Genomic DNA, 6,366 nt, shown 5'->3' on the forward strand with positions numbered 1-6,366 from the left:
AGGTAAATCAGGTGGACTAATTAGCTTGATCCTCAAGTCCTAGTCAATCCCTGTGGGAAGACTAGCTTTAGAGCGATCTAGATCAATTAGTAATCTGCCAATTTCAACCACTGCTTTATTTGATAACTCAAGCGTCACCAATTACTTAACCAGAGCCAAAAGGAAAAAGAATCTACTCGAATGAAAATAATTTGGATAAATCGAAAGCATTCATCGCATAAATAAAACAATCTTATAACTGAAATACCTCAAATTATATTAAATAGAATATTTAAATCTAACATGGAGTTCATAAACCAACATTAACAAACTAAAATAAAATAATAGAAGAAATAAAAGTAGAAGAACATTGAACCTGGGATTGAGAAGCAATCCTAAAATTAAGAGAAATCCTAAATACTAATCCTAAGAGAGAGGAGAGAACCTCTCTCACTGAAACTACATCTAAACCTAAGATTATGAATTATGAAAGCATTTTGATGAATGAATGCATTCCCCCACTTTATAGCCTTTAATCTGTTTTTTCTGGGCCGAGAACTGGGTCAGAAACAACCCAGAATTCGCTGGTTTCGAATTCAAACACGCTGGTTTTTTCGCCACTGCGACACGTCCGCGTAGATCATGCGTTCGCGTCACTTATCGTCAGAACAACTATGGCAAATTACATATAAAATCGAAGCCCCGGACGTTAGCTTTCCAACGCAACTTGAACCGCATCATTTGGATCTTTGTAGCTAAAGTTATAGCCGTTTGAGTGCGAAGAGGTCAGGCTGACAGCTTTGCAGTTCCTTCAACTTCTTGTATTCCTTCCATTTTTGCATGCTTCCTTTCCATCCTCTATGCCATTCCTGCCCTATAAACTCTGAAATTATTAACGCACATATCAAGGCATCTAATGGTAATAAGAGAGGATTAATATTAGCAAATTAAGACCAAAGAAACTTGTTTTCAGTCATAGCACAAAATCAGGAAGGAAAATATAAAACCATGCAAATAGTATGAATAAGTTGGTAAAGAGTTGATAAAAATCACTCAATTGAGCACAAGATAAACCATAAAATAGTGGTTTATCATTTTATCATCTGTTAGAAGCTGCCGCGAAACCTTTGTACGATGGGTCCATTCATTAGGAGTTGTCTGCTTGTGTTAGAATGATGAGTATTAAGTCGGAGTCAAATCATACCTAAGAGTCTTGACGGAGGAAAAATCGCCGGTAAAGAATTTCACAAAATAAGCGCATTGTAAGTATAGATCTAAACCGACAATTAAACCCCAATCAAATTTAATTTGTTTGTCACTTAAGCAAACCCAATAAAAATAACCAAAGTATTAAACCTCGGGTCGTCTCTCAAGGAATTGCAGGGAAGTGTGTTACTATTAGTTATGAGATAGTATATTTTTGGGTTTTTGAAAGGTTGAACAAGGAATGTAAATGATAAGAAAATAAACTAATAATTATGAAAAGTCCTAGCAAGGATTGATAATTAGAAGTCCTATCCTCATTATCATAATCAATTGTGACAAGAATCGTCCATTGCTCCACTTAGTCAACCTCTAACTATGAAGGAAAGTCAAGTGAAAATAATCAATTTGATTCCTCAAGTCCTAGTTAACTCCTAAGGAAAGACTAGCTTTAGTGAAATTCAAATCAACTAGCAACTTTCAATTGCTAATCAACAAAAGAGTTTGATAACTCAAGAGTCTCCAATTACTCAATCTAAGCTAAGAACATAAACAGCTAACTTAAAATCCAACCAAGCATTTTATCAAACACTTGGAAGGCACAAAAGAAAAGCATAGAAAAGCAATAAGAGATAATAAAATCCAAGCAACCAATTAAAAGCATCAATAATATAAATTGAAGAAAGCAATCATAAATATGAAATACCTCAAATTGTATTAAATAGAAAATCAAATCTAAATGAGAATTCATAAACTAAAGTAGATAAATAAATAAATCACCAAGAGAAGAAAAACTAAAGTGCTAGAATAAATAAGAGTAGAAGAGAAACTAAATTAAATTAAAGTAGAAATCTAAAATTGAAAATAGCTAAACCTAAGAATCCTAAAACCTAGAGAGAGGAGAGAGCCTCTCTCCCTAGAAAACTACATCTACAACCTAAAATTATGTGAATGAAAGTTGTATCTATGATTCCTCCACTCTGTAGTCTCTATTTTGTATTTTCAGGCTTGGAACTGAGCCAAAAGCAGCCCAGAAATTGCCCCCAGCAATTTTTGATACGTTCAGCACGTGGCTCTGTCACGCATACGCATCGTCCACGCGTACGCGTCGATTGAACTTTTGCAAGGTCACGCGTACACGAGATGCACGCGTGCGCGTTTCCTAACTGCATGGCAACTATGAAAAATTTCATATCATTTTGAAGCCCCGGATGTCAGCTTTCCAACGCAACTGAAACCACCTCATTCGGACCTCTGTAGCTCAAGTTATGGTCGATTTAGTACGAAGAGGTCAGGGTTGACAGCTTAACAATTCCTTCAATTTCTTGTATTTCTTCCACTTTTGCATGCTTCCTTTCCATCCTCTAAATCATTCCTGCCCTGTAAATCCTAAAAACACTTAACAAACATATCACGGCATCGAATGGTATTAAGAGATGATTAAAATTAGCAAATTTAAGGCCAAAGAAGCATGTTTTCAATCATAGCACAAAATTAGGAAGGAAAATGTAAAACATGCGAATTATATGAATAAGTGTGAGTGTAGTGGATAAAATCCACTCAATTAAGTACAAAATGTACCATGAAATAGTGGTGCATCAAGTCTTTTGATAAGTGGGCCACCCTTTACAGCGAACTAGTTCCTACAGGGTCATCTGGCATCCCCGAAAATCACTACGAAACAAAGAAGCTAGTTTTGAAATTGGATTTAAATGCAGTGAAAATTGATTTTTGTTTAAATGTTGTATGTTGTACTACAAGACAGATGCAGACCTTAACAAATGCAGATTTTGTAGATCACTGAGATTTCAAGTCGAGAGAGAACAGATTGGTAAACGTCAGTTAAAGAGAATTCTTGTAAAGTGATGCACTACTTGCCCTTAATCCCGAGGTTGAAACGATTGTATGCCTCGATGAGTTCAGCTCCTCACATGACCTGGCATAGTAGCAACAAGAGAGATGATGGGATAATGACGCATCTGTCACATTGATTAGCTTGAAATCACTTTGACCGGGTTTATCCTACATTTGCAAGCAAGCCCAAGAATGTTAAACTAACTTTGTGCTCTGACGGATTCACACCTAATTCCAATTTCGATAACACATACTCTTGTTGGGCCGAAGTCGTGACACCTTATAACCTGAGTCCCAAAATATGCATGAAGGACCCGTAATAACTTGCATCATACCTGGTCCAGCAATAGATGTCTTCTTATAGCCAAAATAGATGTCTTCTTATAGCTGTCGGTGGACGAGTTACAGGAGTTGTGGATCCATGGTGTACAAATATATGATATTTTAATGAAGACAAACTTCTAACTATAGGCAGCATTAGTGTGGACCATTAATGACTTTTCTTCATACAGCATACTGTTAGATTGGTCCACGCAGGGTAGATTGGCATGTCCCGTTTGAATGGAGAATACAAAGGAATTTTGGTTGACGAATGGCGATAAGAATTCATGGTTTGATTTCCATTGAATATTCCTCGACATAGATCATCCTTTTCATCTCAATAAGGACTCGTACGATTAGGCACCCGGGAGGTTGGATGGTAGGCAAGTTTTGCAGTAAGTAAGAAGAATCTTAAAAATTGTCAATAACGGGGCAGATATGAGACATTCGGGATATGGCAGGGAGCATAAATGGACATAGATCTTATGTGATGTACATTGAAAAAAAAGTTTTGATCACATCATGCACAGTAATGGACGATGAGTGAACAAAGGACAACAATAAGGCTAGGTTAGACTTGATGGACATTTGTAGGCAGTCATATTTGAACTTAAAGAGACTTGATAATGGGCGGTGGGCTAAAACAAAGGCGGTATTCTCTCTAACGAAGGAGCAGAGGCAAAATGTTTATAAGTAGATTAGAGAATTAAGGTTTCCTAATGGTTATACCTCTAACTTTGACAGGTGTGCAAACATGTTACAAAGTAGGCTTGTTGGGTTGAAGAGTCATGATTGTCATGTATTCATGGAGTCTTTGCTTCTGGTCACATTCAGAGAACTTTCAACCAACATCTAAAAACCACTGACAAAAATAAGTGAGTTCTTTAGGAAGTTATGTGCTATGAAACTGAGCATGAATGACATCACAGTGATGGACAAGAACATTCTCATCATACTTTTAAGCTAGAAAGGATATTCCCTCCATCTTTTTTTGACGTCATGGAACATTTAGCAATCCACCTACCGAACGAAGCAATGTTATGTGTGCTAGTACAATTTCGATGGATGTACCCATTTGAGAAGATGATTGGCTCATTCAAGGGCACCGTGAAGAACAGAGCTTGAATTCAGGGTAGCATTTGCGAAGCATTTCTGGCTAAGGAAACTTCCGCATTTTGCTCCTTCTATTTTCAGTCTCATGTTGAGTCACAAAGAACAAAGGTTGCAAGAAATGATAAGAAGGGAGAATTCTCATCAAGTGGAACAACATACCCAATATTTTTGTTGGAATAAGCTACAATGGGTGCGGGCAGTGACTATTGGTTAGAACAGAAGGAGATCAACGCCACATATCTGCATGTGTTCCTTAACTGTGACCAAGTTTCACCTACCTCATGTGAGTTTTTTTATGTCTTTGTAAATATTGCTGTCAATAATATACTAGATTTGTAACCTAATTAAATTTCGTTATCCTATTGTATCATACAGGTTATTACGAGAGGCAAATATGGAGACATCATTGAACAATTTTCCACGTTGGTTCTAAGAATACATTACCGTGCAACTAACTGACATAACAGATTCAGAACTAGTTGCACTTATTTGGGATCCATTGAATAAGGCAATTAGCTACCCAAATATTAACGGATATTAGTTCCATACCTTACAATGGTCGATTCGAAAGAAAAGAGATAACACCAGAGTTTGGGTTCGTTGGGATTCAAGTGGGGTCCATTCTGATTGGTTTGGTGTGTTACACAACATAATTGAATTACAGTATTTCTGTCACACTACATACAAGGTGTGCGTGTTTAAATGTGAATGGTATGATCTAAGTTCGCAACGAGAAACAGAAAAGCACAAGGACTACGATATCACTGAAATAAATGTAACCAGGAAATATAAGCACGACGATCTTTTTATTCTACCTCAAAATGAATGACAGGTATACTATTCGCCTTATCTGGGTTCATGCATGTCTAGTTTGGTGGTTGTGGTTAAGACTAAGTCAAGAGCCTATATTGAGTCTGATGATATGATAGAGGGTCAGAAACCTTACCAGATGGATGACCCAACTCCTTCAAAAATGGTGCTTGACACCGGTGAGCCGATCTCCCTTCGGTCTGCTATTATGGATGATGAAATCATTGACCTTGGACTAGATGCCGACGCACTTCTACCAGAGCATGACTGATGAGTGGATAATTTATACGCTTTTTGGCATTGTTTTTACATAGTTTTCAGTATGATTTAGTTAGTTTTTAGTATATTTTTATTAGTTTTTAATTAAAAATCACATTTCTGTACTTTACTATGAGTTTGTGTGTTTTTCTGTGATTTCAGGTATTTTCTGGCTGAAATTGAGGGACCTGAGCAAAAATCAGATTCAGAAGTTGAAGAAGGACTGCAGATGCTATTGGATTTTGACCTCCCTGCACTCAAAGTGGATTTTCTGGAGCTACAGAACTCCAAATGGCGCGTTTCCAATTGCGTTGGAAAGTAGACATCCAGGGATTTCGAGAAATATATAATAGTCTATACTTTGCCCGATTTTAGACAACACAAACTGGCGTTGAACGCCAGTTCCATGTTGCAGTCTGGCATTCAGCGCCAAAAACAAGTTGCAAAGTGGAGTTCAACACCAGAAACACGTTACAAACTAGCGTTCAACTCCAAGAATGACATCTCCACGTGTAAACTTTAAGCTCAGCCCAAGCACACACCAAGTGGGCCCCGGAAGTGTATTTCTGCATCATTTACTCATTTCTGTAAACCCTAGTAACTAGTTTAGTATAAATATGACTTTTTACTATCTTTGTAGATGTATCTTTGATTAGTTTTATGCTATCTTAAACTTTCATGGGGGCTGGCCATTCGGCCATGCTTGGACCATTATCACTTATGTATTTTCAAACGGTAGAGTTTCTACACTCCATAGATTAAGGTGTGGAGCTCTACTGTTCCTCATGAATTAATACAAAGTACTACTGTTTTTCTATTCAATTCAAG

This window comes from Arachis hypogaea, chromosome 15 (genome assembly GCF_003086295.3).
Source record: "Arachis hypogaea cultivar Tifrunner chromosome 15, arahy.Tifrunner.gnm2.J5K5, whole genome shotgun sequence".
In the NCBI taxonomy this organism is placed as follows: Eukaryota; Viridiplantae; Streptophyta; class Magnoliopsida; order Fabales; family Fabaceae; genus Arachis; species Arachis hypogaea.